At 46.8% G+C, this 15596-nt stretch overlaps 1 long non-coding RNA gene across 2 annotated transcripts in view; it reads right to left on the reverse strand.

The window, feature by feature from the left end:
* Positions 1-1746: 1746 nt before the first annotated feature.
* The window catches only part of LOC135901716 (uncharacterized), a 31909-nt gene continuing 18059 nt past the window's right edge, over positions 1747-15596 (reverse strand). Inside the window, exons 3-5 of one of the 2 annotated variants that reach the window (XR_010564240.1) lie at positions 4239-4503; positions 3393-3627; positions 1747-2290 (exon numbers count right to left, since the gene is read on the reverse strand). This is a non-coding gene — a long non-coding RNA (uncharacterized lncRNA). The other variant, XR_010564239.1, reaches the window with a different exon arrangement.

The raw sequence follows: 15596 nt of genomic DNA on the forward strand, positions 1-15596 counted from the left end.
TGGGGTGTATATTTGTCCCACAACAGTAATCGTCATCTGCCTAGCTTGAGTTTCCTTTCTTGAAAACTCGGCGCTCGCTACTTTCCTGTCGAGAATGCTGCGTCACACTGATAACGCGCGTGCCGTTCGTGACTGGGAAGTACCGGGCTCGCAGCGTTAAAGAAAGGAAGCGCGGGCAAGACAGATGACGATTATCGTTGTGGGACAAATATACACCCTAAAAGGTGCAGCTGTTTTTAGAGTGTAGATACGCGGCAATGGAAACAAGTAGCGGCTCGGGCACAGGCTGTGAGTTGACGCGACCGCATATGCAGGCGTCGTTTTATACCGGTGTCACACGGTCACCCTTGATCACCATCGGACCCGATCCGGATCGAGTTTCTTGATCGCTGCTACGTGGTTCAACGATCCAGATCCAAACCAGGCCCACCAGCACACCATGCACCGCTGGTGGGTCTCCCGCATTTATCAAAATTGTCTAACCTGCTGTAAAAATTATCCCGACTCCTTTTATCGGGAAAGAGTATTTGGTTTGTTATGGCTCATTACGAGCCAACAATTGCTCTGCCGAATGCTTGCAACTCTGAGAAATTCGTTGTGTCGTACGTGTTTACAAATGAAGATTTGCGAAATATGAGTAAATTTAGTGGTATTTCCATCTTACAGCGTAGTCTTTGTTTAAAAATTTGTAGTATGTATTTTTGTTGGGCACAGTTTCGCGATCGTCTTGATGCGGATCGGGCCCGATCGCGATTGAAGAGGACTGTGTGATACAGGTTTCACCGTTAATGATGCATGACATTTCCTTTTGCATCACTATTGTGTGGCTGTGAAATTCCCCTGTGAAGGTCGCATGTGCTTTAGAGTCGCTTGATTCGTCGTACCACAATTTGCAAACCGAAAGATTCGAATGTTTTGCGGGCGGCGACGACCACAAGATGGCTGTCGAACTATTTGTCCGCATCCTGCGTTACAACGACGAAGACACCGAGCAGATAGGTGGTGAACGGAACTACCAGTATGAAGAATGCCTCAGAGCACTGCGGTGGAACTAGCCGCCGCGATTTAAGCCAGGCGACGTCGTTACTATCCAACGAGTCACCGAGCGAAACGCTGTTGTCACCACCAGCAGTCTTAATGGCGGTCACCTCTCATGCCCCAGAACCAAGTTTGGCAGTGTGGAATGAGTCAGTGCGTCACAGGTGTCCATTACCTATGCCACTATTCCATTTAGCTATAGCTGCCTAAATGCCATCCGGGTTTTGAAAAAAAGTATTGCTATAAAGTGCTTAACCTTTAAAATCAGTGGTACACGTTTCAGTGCTCATCAACTTTTTTTGCCTGCAAGAAAGAAAAGCCAGGAGCAGCTTGCAGATTATGACGGCTTCTTTTTTTGTATTTTGGGAAAACGTACGCACCATGACTTGCTAATGAAAGAAAAGTACTGCGCCGTAAAGTACGTCTCGAAGAACTGGCGTGGGAGTAGGAACGCCCTGAAGCACGGCTAGCACGGCTAAAGGCAAAAGAAAAAAAAAACAAAAGAGATGATGGGGAGAGCATGGCTGAATAACGACCGGAAGAAAGGAGAATGCTCGCTTAGGAAAGAGGGAGTAGCAAGAAAACGGCTTAGGAGCATAGTAGGTTTGTTAACAACAACGATTATACTGAGCATTCTAGAAAGCATCCTGGCCAAAGTAAACGAGTAATGCATGTTCAATGCTTGAATTGCTGTTATGGTCAGCCAAGGCAATGATCGCAACACTTTATTACAACAAGAAATAATAACGATAAGCAGAGATTTGAAGCACGCACACAATATGTTTCGAATTAACGCAAGCGTATCTAGACCGTTCATTTTCATGTTGTCTTGAGAAAATCGGAACACAAATATTAACTCGGTAAGAGGTACCGTGGTTTAAGGTACTCTTGCTGGCGGGGAGGGCTTATGGACATAAAGCTACGCACCTAGCTGCCATACAAGCATGTGTGGCTGTTGGTAAGCATTGTGACTGGCTTGTATATTTAAGCTATTTGTTGTCGGAGAAGTTTCTGTCTGTTTTTTCTTAAAGTCCAGAAAGGAAACTTCTGTCATGACCTTCCCAACGCCCCATTCCACTGCTTGCCGGACACTGTTCATGGCCTGATTAAATTGCGGCTACACTGGTGTGAGTGTAAGGCCGCCCTAGGGCTTCGTGATCAGACGCAGCAATCGATAACAGAGTATGAGAAAGTGTCTCCCGTTAACGAGACGCTCCAGCTTTCCAAAGATGCCGTTGTTTCGAGGGGATTCCTGCAAGAAGTGCGACCAATAGGTCGGTCAATATGGGCATATAGTAATAAGGGAAAGGTACAGGAGAGGCAAAATGCCTATAACGTTAATTTAGCAGAACCTGTGCACAAATGTTAGTAACGAGCTGCACTCCACGAATAGCTGTCACCATCACTTCAGATACGGAACATGTTAAGGCTAAGAAAAAGAATTCTGGGGTTTTACGTGCCAAACCACGATCTGATTATGAGGCTGTTAGTGGGGCGCTCAAGATTAATTTTGACCACCTCGGGTTCTTTAACGTTCACCAAAATCTAAGTACATGGGTGTTTTTGCGTTTCACCCCCAACTTAAGGCTCAGAAAAAGAAGCAAATGTCATTACAACTGTGACGAATGCTGAAAGGTGCGATAGCCATAAATGCGTTTACCAGCGGAAGCGAAAAAAAAAAGCATACCAAGTGGAAATTGCCAACAAAGAATACTTTAAAGAAGAATGCCTAAAATGAGCATGTTACGATATGTGTTAATACGAAAAAGAGCTTTATTATGAGCATTACTTCTTAAAGTATTTAGGAGATAGAAAATACGGCTGTTAAAGATGAGTAACGCGTGTGTACTGCTGTATCTCCCCTCTTTTTGCACAATTTTTTAAGTGCAGCCCAGCCTTTGTCACATTCGCTTCTACTCAGTGTGAAATGTGTTCACAGTGGCAAACATGTTTTAAAATTTCACTGTTCCTTTGTACACGACTACAAATTACATTTCATTGCGGTCTTGCAAATATTGCCGTGTTAAGCTCTACGATGGGTATTTATTGCAAAATGTGTTATAAAATGCAATGTGCCAATCAGTTGTTGGCTCGAGTGCTGTCACGCACGACTGCTTGTTTAACAGGCAAAATTTGATCACGCAAAGCCACTTGTGATGAAACATGAACACCATAAAAGCCTATGAGTACCCTGACCATCAGAGGTGGCGTGCATGCAAGCTTTTGACTGTTCTCATCCCGAGTACGCACATGTCGCTGCTGCTTCTCTAGAAAATAATTGCCTTGGTTTTCGCGCACTTCTGCTCCTCACTTAAGCGACTACATTGCGAAGCAATCCTATAGGTAATCCTTACTTTGGGTGACATTTGAGTGCACACATGACCAGCCTGCTTCATGCCGCCGTCCTGAAAAGTGTCCATCTAATTGGCACAGAATTTCATTGGGGCATATCAGGGAGCTGTACTTGACGCAGTGTACCATCTTGTTCCCCGAAAAATGCACCTGCTGATTCCATTTTGGGTGGCATATAGGGCGACCAGTGCCATCAATCCGGCACTTTTCCTGATGTGCCGCTTTCCTTGTGACAGCCTGTAAGAAAAACAGGGAATGCATTAACCGTCACGGTACCTATTATTTACTGTGAATGTCTACCGTGAAAGTTCACGTTATCAAAAGTGCTAACGTTGCACGAACGTTGGCCCGTTGCTATATATTGATAATGAAGCGGCCAATACGTAACAAAAGAATGTTCCTCCACAACACACGTCAATACTTCATTCTGTAATGATGTTCTTGCTCTGTCCTGCATACTTTGATTAGATATGTGTGCTTGTACTCGTACGTGATAGTTGTATTTAGAAAGCACATGTCTACAGAGCAACTATGCCAAATACACAGGCAACTGAAGATAGTCAAACGAATAAAAAGGCAAAGCTATCGTAATGGTATGTTCACTATAAATCTGAACTTGCAATCAACTTATGCCACATGCCGATTGACGCACAAGCGAGACACAAACAGCAGTTGACTTGTTACAAAACACCTTCCTTCTCCTCAACATTCCTGATCAAGATTTGCATATATAAATGCATAAATGTTGCAACGAGAAACAATTGTGTTTCTTCTCGAGAAGTTACGTAGGAACTGAGCTATTCTTCGACTAAAAAAGAAAACGCTGGTGAAATACAAAACCGACTTACGTCTGCGAGATCACCGATGCATCCGAGCCAGGAGTGATTGTCTCCTGTGTGTGTCTGAGGAATGGCGAGTGCAGGCTTGATATTACCGGCATGTGCAGCCCAAAGATTTCTTGCAGGTCATCTATTGGGGTAGGCCTGCCACCACAGTATAAAGTCCAACGCATCGCGACTGGGCGCGGTCACTTTCTGCGCGCTGTCTATTTCCTCCCAGGAGCAGCAGTGCACCAACTTGTTCGCTGAGGTCTTCTTTCTTGAAATGAAATTGCTGAAAACAACGTAGGTTGAGTATGGCGACTTTGGCTATGCCCGCAGTTCGACACAGAAAGAGAAGCGATGGTCGACAGCATGCAAAAGAATGGTCTTTCTCGCAAGACGTTTGAAGGCGTCGTTATCCACGGAGGACCCGCGGCAATCGGGACGAGATTGCACCGACTGCTCATTGCCATCATGCGATACGCGGGCCGCACAGTCATCACAGGCTCAGGCGGAACAATTACCGGCTATGTATGCCAGGCTAACCCCTCCTGCTGCAACACCGCCAATGCGCTCCACATCGAGGAGTCCGTTGCGAGAACGGTACCAGCGCAGATCTGCTTCGCGATCGCATCTCATGCGATGTTTCATATCGTCGAGGATCGCGTCTTGTTAGCACCATGACGTCGGATTCTTACCATGAAAGCGTGTCCAAAAGACTGCGATTCCAAACAATGCTCGGCGGCATTGTCTCAATCTTCGTCGCTCTGCAGGGCGGGGCTGCCCGTCTGTAGCCAGTGTAAAATGGTGACACCTCGGCTTGTCTCGCGGATTGATTTGTGTCGACGAATATCGGCTATTGCATCTTGCTGCTTAGCCACCAAATGGCGCACAGCAACACTTCGAGGCGAGGCTGTTGACCCCTAGACACACTCTATTTTTCAGTTGTTGCGCACAATAAACGAATGCTGTGGGAGACACCGTCAACCGTTACGTACGCAGCGCACGCTAGGTCGCGTACGCGCGTACTTGGGTGCACTATAAACTGAAACTGTCCAAAAGCGATTCATCCGAACGTAGGGTCGTCCTATAGAGATCGCGGTTCGCACGAAAGCACATTTCTTAGTGGTCATGGCGCTAAGCGGCCAAGCACGAGGTCGTGGGCTCAGTACTCGTCCACGGCGGTTGCGGTTCGATGAGGACGGAAGGCAAAAACGCTCGCCTACCCTTCGTTGGGGGCGCGTTAAAGAACCTCAGGTGACCAAAATGTTGCCGGAGTGCCTCATAATGAGATCATCGTTTTTGGCATTGTGAAATGCTATTTTAATTTAATTTCACGGAGATATATTTATTGGCTGCGCATTTCTCGCGTGTTTCTGCCATACGGTTTTGTTCTACTTGAGTACCGCCGATTGAACCCTCCCGCAGATTGTGTGCTTGCCGACCAAATTTTCTTGACAACACAAATATTCGGAAAAGCCGCAACCCGTCAACAGCAACGAGAAATATTACTAAAACGGAATTGTATAGTGACCCTTGCACCGATAACGTTCCGATACAATGAACTGAAATTTCTTTATTGCTATAATCCGTGGCCTATTCCACGCACGTACTGGTAATTCCGAAATAATTCGGTGAAGTTCACGTAAATGTATAATCAATGAAGTTTTATTTGCTTGTTTCTTTGATTGCTTTGAATCCCATCTGATGAATTCACGAAAACCGTTACACTTGTCAACTATGTTCCTCTTATTGTCTTCGAACCCTTCTGACCGCCAGCAACTAAATATACTTTGTTGGCTTTACCATGGCAACGTAATATTCATAGCTTTTTTAACATTTTTTTGTTTCGTTTTTGCGACTGCGTACATGTGGGGAATACCAGGACAGCACGTTAAAAAAAGATGACAAGAAAAGAAAATAGTTAAAGCAGAGGGCCGTTGTGAATAAATGAGTTGAAACACGAGTGATCAAGAGAAAACGAGACGCAGGAAACAGGATTTTGCGGGAATCAAAAATGGCAAAAAGTGGCCCCGCACTCTCGGCGCGCGCGTGTTGTTATTGTCGCACGTGCGTGCGCATTCGCGTGGCTGCCCTCATCCATAAAAAGAGGGGGGTGCCGCAGGGGTGCTGTGCTCATATGCCTGAAACGGGCTTTGTTCTGCCGCCCCACACTCATTCCTGCCCTACACCCGTCCACCAACCGCGCTTAATAGTGGCATTGACGTGAAAGTCTCCCACCACACCTGGCTTCTTTCAACCGGTGATCAAGAGATCCTACATCTGCCTACTTGGCGGGAAAATAAAGCGTCTGCAATGTTTTCAACAGGAAATACAAGATAGTTCTTTCCGCGCGAGCGCTATAGAACGACGCGGTATAGTCAATATCGGGTGCACGCAGTACATGAATACATTCTCCGGTTTGTTATGGATTGGGGCTCGTGGAAGCGAAAGCGGCGAGGACTGACGACATCGACAACGATTGCCGCTCCAAACATCGCCGACTTTAGCCGCTAGTTCAATGGACACAAGTTCGTCCAACATGCGCTGCGGCCTTTTGCCGCTAACAGACCGGAAACTGTTCAAGGCCTCTGCGGCGTTACCAGACGTGACCAAGGCATCTTTCTACGTTTCAGCGCTTCTTTCACTGTGTTGGAAGTGAGTTCTGGGCTACCTGGTACAGGTTCATTGCGCTGCTTTACGCGCCCCACAAAAGGCAATACGAAGAGGACATAGCGTCGTGGTCGGTTATCTCGGTGCCTACAGGACACCGCTGTTACTCTGGTGTTCATCGAGTTATCTCAGTCGCATACCAACATTTCTTGCGCTAGCAGTGGCGCGTCTCAGCACAAAAAACTGAAAAGCGCGTTAAACATAAAATGCTATCGGTGTCCTAATACATTCTACTTTGGACGTATCCGGGCCGTACCTCTTCACAGATGGCCCGCGCACCACGCTTCGTCCTTTGCTGCGGCGTTGCACTCGCCGAGAATAGTTTCCGACTTGATGGACGAGCGGAAAGATTTGCCGCCGCCCCTTTACTTTTTACAACAATTTCGCGCTCCTGCACCCGGTCAATTATGTCATTCAGTGTTGTCTACACGACGCTTCCCAGAATGCCTCTCCTAGAAACTACCCAGCTGTAGCGCGCCTCACTTAAGGGCTGGGGTGTTCATTTATGTTTGTGACATTTTGCATTCACAGTGACAACAGGTTGGACGCAAGCAGATGCGCACACCTGCCAAGACAAACCTGTGCGCGATTGTGCGTCTACGTCTTTGTTTAATCACCCAAGCATTCTTTGCGAGCTTCAGATGGATCTATCTATCTATCTATCTATCTATCTATCTATCTATCTATCTATCTATCTATCTATCTATCTATCTATCTATCTATCTATCTATCTATCTATCTATCTATCTATCTATCTATCTATCTATCTATCTATCTATCTATCTATCTATCTATCTATCTATCTATCTATCTATCTATCTATCTATCTATCTATCTATCTATCTATCTATCTATCTATCTATCTATCTATCTATCTATCCTCTGCAGCGTAATGTCATCGTGGACGTTTCTTCAACTTGGTATACAGGGTGTTTCGCGTAACTTGAACCAAGAATTTAAAAAAAAAGAAGTTAGCCGCAGCTGAATGAAAAAAATGTCATTGGTTCTCCGTCATGTGACGCTGCTTAGAGTGTTTTTTATTCCATTTTTTTTAGCTAATTAACCAGTATGAAGTATGAAAATTGTAAATATTCACTCTAGGGCCAAGTGCGTTTCATTGCGTTGTATAGCCGGTTCAGGTATGAGTAAACCAATGTTTTGTAGCAACATACATGCTTCATCGTGATTTATATTTTTTTTTAGTTTTGAGTGCGTGAGATATGAAATGAGACCACCTGACTGCGCTCATGCGCTATCATATTGCAGCGCTCTCAACCGCGCTTGATGCGAAAGAACCGTGCGCTCGGTGACCGCGGCTCCAGCCATCGGCTTCACAGTGCGGCCGCATCTTTGGCGACGGCACACGGAGAGGAAGCGCCGTCGTCTCTGATTGGCGACAGGCTCGACGCTAGGTTGAGAGCGCTGCAATGCGATAGCGCACGAGTGCGGTCACGTTGTTCTCTTTCATTTTTTGCGGGCAGTTTTTAAACGCTGAGAAAGATCGCCACGCACCGTGCCCAAAAAAGTGGACGAGTCGTTTCTCAACCCTCTCTACAACGCAACGAAACATATTTGGCCCTAAAGTGAATGTTACAAGTTTTGCATAATTGATCTTGGTAATTACGAATTCCATACTATTTTCATACTATGACACGTATCCGCAACAACGGTCCTTGGAATATCAAAGCACCATACCTCAACGGAACATTGTCCAAGGGCTCTATTCTCGACGCGCATGTCGGCTGCACGGCCGCCATTATCCGCCATGTTGACTCTCTGATTGGCTCAAGAGGTCACGGGTGTATAAATTGGTGGCGGGCATGGAGGAAAGGAAGAAAACAGGAGAGGACGTTTTTGAAGCCGGAAATGCAGCCATGTTGATGTGCTGTCTCCCTGTGCGCCTCCAGTCAGATCGCCCATAGGCGCCACCTTTGAACTTGCATTGATACGAGCCGCCGGAACTGCGTGCTGCCGACGCGCATCAGAACAAAGCTACGAAACTTCTGCAACAGCCTTAGTGAAGCAGACGTGCTCCTGTGCTTTTCCGCGGCACGTTGAAGACGACGACGAAGACCCGTGCCGTGCTTGTCTAACTGGCTATGTTTCTGGCTGATACTCACGTTGATAGATCCTAAGCACAACTTTCAAGCTTACACATCACACTCCGAAGTCAGCATATCTCGCGAAAGGCTGTGCTGTGAGAAAGGCACGGACCGAAAATAACGTATCTCACTTTTCAGAGCCCCAGAGCAGCATCGAGAGCTTCAGGAGCGTGGTTGATATGGCAACGTCAATGTTGCCATATCAGGTAATAATATCAGGTAATGAGAGGTAATATACATATACAGGGTGTCACAATTACCTATCATGCACCCAGATTTAAAAAAGAGCAGTTGCGTTACTCGAAGATAACCAAAGTGCATATCGTTTCCGGTAAAGTGGAGGACCAGCCAGTAACTTTTTTATTACTGAGATTTACTTAGGCAATTGTAGTTATTTATATAACTCGAGACGTACTATTCTAATTATGAAAGTGTCAATGAAGCATTTGTAGGTACAGCCAAAACATTTAATTCAGGTATCTTCAGTGACGTACTACTTCCGTACACATTTTTTCTGACTGATAACTAAACGCTGCTAAATATATATATATATATATATATATAAATACAATGTGACTGCGCTTCCACCGGCATTAGTGAGCCTGTATGTCGCGCGCCTCCGTCTTTTAGGGTGATCACAGCTGGGTCCAAGGTTACCTAACGGCGGCTATGGCGGCTGCCAAACATGACAGGCTGCCATCTTGGTCCGCAGCGTATGCCCAACCTGCTTTGAGAAGCAAGCGCGTTTGGGAAATATCGACAAAGCCGCTTTTCAACAGCGTCCTCGCCCTGAACACGATCGAGATTGCAGGATCGATCGTTTATTGCGGCATTCATCGGGTTGGTAAAAAGGCTATTCGTAAGAGCGCGCGAGTATGCGTGGTTGCACGTCCATCACAGAGCTCGATGTGTCGCAAGTCAGGCGTCATCTCATCCCTCATATTCAGAATCCCGCTAAGGCGTAATTAACGTTTCCCAGGTGAGTTCATGCGACAGACAGAAAAAACGTCTGAGCATTATCTACTAATGTGTACGCAATCTGACGCCGCTTCTCTGTTTCTCCAAAATTACCTTTCCATGATGGCATTGAAGCAACGCGCCTGACTTTTACCTCGTGGTTCTTCGATGTCGTTGTTAACCCAGAAAACGTCCTTCTTTTAGTTAATCGCGTGAAGGCGCTTGATTATATGACCTTAATGTATTCGTCAGTTCATTTTTAATACTTTTTACTTTATACATATATATATATATATATATATATATATATATATATATATATATATATATATATATATATATATATATATATGTATATATATATATATATATATATATATATATATATATATGTATATATATATATATATATAATGTTACGCATGCAGAAAACGAAGACCAGTGTTTATGATGCAGTTCAGGACAATATCCAGACGCGAGTTGTGTTCGCTGAAGGTGCGGCCATAGATGACGACGTCGTCGAGGTAGCACATGCAGATGTTCCACTTCAAGCCACGCAATACAGTGTCCATAAATCTCGCGAAAGTTGCCGGAGCGTTGCACAATCCAAATGGCATCACATTAAATTCGAAGAGCCCGTCAGGGGTTACAAAGGCAGTCTTCTCCTTGTCGTCAGGATGCATCGGAATTTGCCAATAGCCGGATCGTAAATCTACTGAGGAAAAGTAAGAGGCGGAATGAAGGCAGTCTATTGCGTCATCAATACGTGGGAGTGGGTACACGTCCTTTTTTGTTACAGCATTCAAACGGCGATAGTCCACGCAAAATCTCCAAGATCCATCTTTTTTTTTTAACAAGAGTCACTGGAGCTGCCCACGGACTTGCTGACTCTTGTACGACTCCCTTTTTAATCATTTCTTGCACTTGTTCGTTGATAATCTGGCGCTCTGATGGTGAAACACGATATGGCTTTTGTCTAATCGGATTTGCGGAACCCATGTTGATGGTATGGCGCGTCCGAGACGCAGGGATTGCAGGTATATTGTCCTTCTGCGCAAAGTCGAATACCGAAACGTGCTTCGAAAGCACACCCACTGACGTTCGGCGTTCACTCGTGCTGAGCGATTTAGTTACCATCGACAAAAGGGCCGTTTCCGAACTGTGGCCATCAGGTTCTTCCGGCACATCTGTAAGTTCAGCCACTGATAAGGACGCGTGTTCCCTGGCGAAGGCTAATTTCATGCCATCTGATAGTATAACGCACTCCGTAGAACAGTTTACGCTCCATAAGCCAGTGCGTCCACCTTTGATCGACACCACACAATGTGGCACCAACACATTCTTCGTCATACAGTTAAAGTGCATCGGTTCTACGGTAGCGTCGAAGCAGTCGGAATCGGCGCCGCAACAGACAACGGGAACGCAAACGGTAGATGATGCAGGTATGACCGTAACCCCACAAACACACAGTGTAGTTTCGCGATCTACAGGGTGCTCCAGGAGTCCTGATGGAATCCTAACAGTTAAGAATTCTTTCCCTGTGCGGCAGTCGACAGTAGCACCACACTCCCGCAAGAAGTCCATGCCGAGAAGAACATCATGAGTCGACCGAGGAATAATTACAAACTCTGTCGTAATAACATGGCCTCCCAAAAATACGTCAGCACTACACACACCAATAGGTCGCAATGGCTCACCACTCACTCCACAGAACTTTGAATCTTCGTCCCATTTAAACAAAACCTTTCGCCCTAACACGTGTTTAAAAGAGACACGCATGACGGAAATTGTTGCGCCTGTGTCCACCAGAACCATCACAGGGACATTATCTACAAGCACGCGCACTTTGTTTTTCAGCATCAACACAGGAGGTATTTCTGTCAGTAGCACGTCTCCAGCGACCTCACCTCCATCGGCCGCGCTAGCTAGTTTTCCGGTGACGAAGGGGACGTGGTGCGATGCCGCGGTGAGGGAGAACGGGGAGCACGACGTTGCGGTGGGGGTGTCAAACTCCTGTCAGATGCCGGGGAGCGATTCCGGGAGCCGCTGATCCAATACTCGTCGCCAGATGATACGTGTGCTGGCCACGGGGCAGCGTGTGACCGTTCGGAGGGCCGAGAAAACTCTGAGGGCTGGCCATACCACGTGGTCATACGCTGGTTGCAAAACCGCGATATATGACCCGGGACGCCACAGGAATAACACACCGGGAGAGGTCGAAACCCTGGTTGTTCGTCGATGAAGCGGATATTATCATTTTCCCGCGTGTAGTGGGTTGGTTCGTGGCGTGCGTCACGACGATACATCGGGCGTCGAGTAGGCGTGCGTTGAGCGCGTTGGTCATAGCGCGGAGTCGGAGGGCAAGTTGTCATCCTCGGCTGTGGGGCTGCGCTGTACTCTACGGCCGCTGCGGTAACCATCGGTTGCCAAGGGGCCGAATGTGGCGTCATCATAGCCTCACGTGACGTGTACACGCCATGGTGGTCAGCAGTTGAATGCAACTCCTCGCGGCGGGAAAGTTCCTCGCGCACGATCTGTCGGATGGTGGAAGGAAGGTCGAGGCAAGGACTCGTGTCCACACTGGCAACCGTCGTAACGTTTGCCAATCGACCAAACTTTGGCGCAATCCGACGCATCTTGAGCGTTTCAAAAGTTCTGCAGTGCCGAATGACGTCAGACACAGAACTGAGGCTCTCCTTTCCAATTAGAAAATTGTACACATCCTCAGCCACTCCTTTCAGCAAATGTCCGACTTTATCTTCTTCCGACATGTGAGCAGTGACCGCCTTGCACAGCTTTAATACTTCTTCGATATATGTTGTGCATGTCTCACCTGGTAGCTGCGCCCGTTGAGACGGTGTCTGCTCCGCACGCTTCTTTTTGACGACTGAGTCCCCAAAACAAGCCTTTAGCTCGTCAACAAAATGTTCCCACGTCGTAAGCGCGTCCTCGTGGTTCTCATACCACACGAGGGCGGTATCGGTCAGGGAGAACACCACATTGGTGAGCTGAGCGGTTGCATCCCACCCGTTGGATTTGCTCACTCGTTTGTAGTGGACGAGCCACTCGTCGGCATCTTCCCCCGCTTTGCCTCCGAAGGTGGGTGGAACTCGGTAGTATGGCAGTGGACTGCTAGGCGCTGCCCTCGGAGTGGCTCCTTCTTCTGGCATGTCGAAGATGGTCAAGGCTGATGGCGGGAGGCCGGCAAGTCGACGGCTTCGACGAAGCTGCGGCAGTGATGGTTCCGTTGTTGTGAGCGGTACCCCGCACCTCCACCACTTTCGCACCGTGATCGCATATGCAAGCCGCTCATTAAGTAGGCCCGAGCAGAATTACACTGTGACGGAACAAGAATGCCTCGCGGTAATATTTGCAGTTCAGTGGTTTCGTTCCTACCTGTATCGACGCCCCTTTACAGTGGTCACCGACCACCACTCATTGTGTTGGCTTGTGAATCTTCGTGACCCTTGTGGCCGCCTTGCGCGCTGGGCGCTCCGACTGCAAGAATACAGCTTCACCGTCTCTTATAAGAGTGGTCGACGACACGCTGATGCGGACTATCTCTCGCGTATGCCACTTAGTACTACGGACTGTGACGCCGACGACTTCGAACACCTCGTGGCTTCTTTGTCGCCGCGTTTTCCAGACGTCGACTGCTTAAAAACCGAACAGCGAAAAGACGGTAAATTAACACCGCTCTTCACCGCTACGACCGCCTCGACGACAGCAAACCATTTCTGTGTACGTGATGGACTCCTGTATAAGAAGAACTTTTCCAGCACTGGCGCACGTTTTCTTCTAGTGGTGCCGGAGAGCCTTCGCAAAGCGATTCTGAGTGCTATGCACGACGACCCTACGTCTGGCCATCTAGGTTCGGCGAGGACGCTCTACCGGATTCAGGAACGCCTTTATTGGCCTGGAATGCGACAATCTGTTGAGACGTATGTGGCCAGCTGCATGCAGTGTCAGCGCCACAAACGGCCATCTACTGCTCCAGCAGGTCTTCTGCAGCCGATCCCGCCTCCAAGCACGTTCACTGGTCTTCGTTTTCTGCATGCGTAACATTATATATATATATATATATATATATATATATATATATATATATATATATATATATATATATATATATATATATATATATATATATATATATATATATATATATAATTGTTGCTAATAGAATCTAAAGCTGCCACTATCCTACATTTAGGCTAATATAACGTGCAAACGTGTTAACTTCGCCAATTACGCATTTTGGTGCAGATACAAGGCGTTGCGGAGACGTTTTGCTTGGGTACGTCGCAAGGAATGCTTACACATTAAGAATATCGCCAGAGCAATACCATTCTTGAAATAAGAAAAATGGTGCATGCAAACTTGACCACAATAGCACTACCCTCAGAGTCAATCCCGTGAAGCACTCTACACGAACTGGTGAACTGAACGTGCCCAACGTATGAATTTAATGCATAGCCATGCACTTACTGAGAAATAATATCGAGGTCACTGTTGCCACGCAGAGTAGCGTACCTATGGCTCAACAGCCGAGAGGGCATAACCTCGAGCGCCCGTTCATTTACACCCATTTTAGTGGAGAAAACACACACAATTCACGCCAAGCTACTTTGCTGCATTGCTTGCCCGGCATGCAAAAACGCGCTCGACAAATAACAGGGGTATATGCGAAATCGAACAAGCATACAAACATATGTCCGAATTATGAACAGTAGTATCAGGTTTTAAACAGCCCTTTGCCCAACAGCGTAAGGCATATAAAAGTAACATTGATAATTTGTGACATTTTTTCAATCAATGTACTTCAACAAAAATAACCTGAAAACACAGCGGCTAGGAGCCAAATTAAAGTCAAAATGGACCACACAAGCGCACAATACTGATGTGAGCAAAGCAGAAATAACCATTTTACGACAAAGTAGCTTGAGAATAATACAGCCAGTTTCTTCCGGCTTGGGTCAAGGAGGTCAGCCGAATGATTACTGTCATCAATGTTGTAGCTAGAAGACTTAGGTGTGTGCAGAAACTGGCTAACACAAATGGCCTTCAGTGCGCACTTCACATCGTATGCATTGGTACATGTTTCTTGAGCCACACTACTGAAAAAAAGAACATTTTTTAAGGCAATCATGAATTAACCTAGCAGTGAGGAGGTACAAGTATCCGTGCTTCGCCAGGACCTCCTCCAATACGCGCACTACAACAGCTGTAGACACCAAGAGACCGACTTGAGGCGGCTTCCAATGTGCAGTCCCTCTCATGTTAATTCGTGTGAACGTGCCACTTCCAAGCTACAAAGTTCTAACTGCTTCCTTGTGCTTTAAGCGATCAAAATGGCTTAAAGCGACGATGGAATGTTGTTACGGTGCGCCATTATTCGATTCGGCGATGGACCGATCAACGGGCGACAAAAGGGTCCTATTGTCACGCGGTAGTGACGGTGAAGAAAGCAAACCGGTGAATGGCGAAATTAGCTGTTCATTGGGCGAGCCTGAGCCCACAAAAGCAAGTTGCACTGAAAGGAAAGCAATGGTGGCGAACGCGATCACCAGTCGTCGAAATCTTATCAGCGAGTCAAGCGCGTCGGCTTTTACACAAGTCGTCGAATGTTCCAGAGCAATCGCTGGGACCCGGA

The sequence above is a fragment of the Dermacentor albipictus genome, unplaced genomic scaffold, assembly GCF_038994185.2.
Source record: "Dermacentor albipictus isolate Rhodes 1998 colony unplaced genomic scaffold, USDA_Dalb.pri_finalv2 scaffold_16, whole genome shotgun sequence".
Lineage (NCBI taxonomy): Eukaryota > Metazoa > Arthropoda > Arachnida > Ixodida > Ixodidae > Dermacentor > Dermacentor albipictus.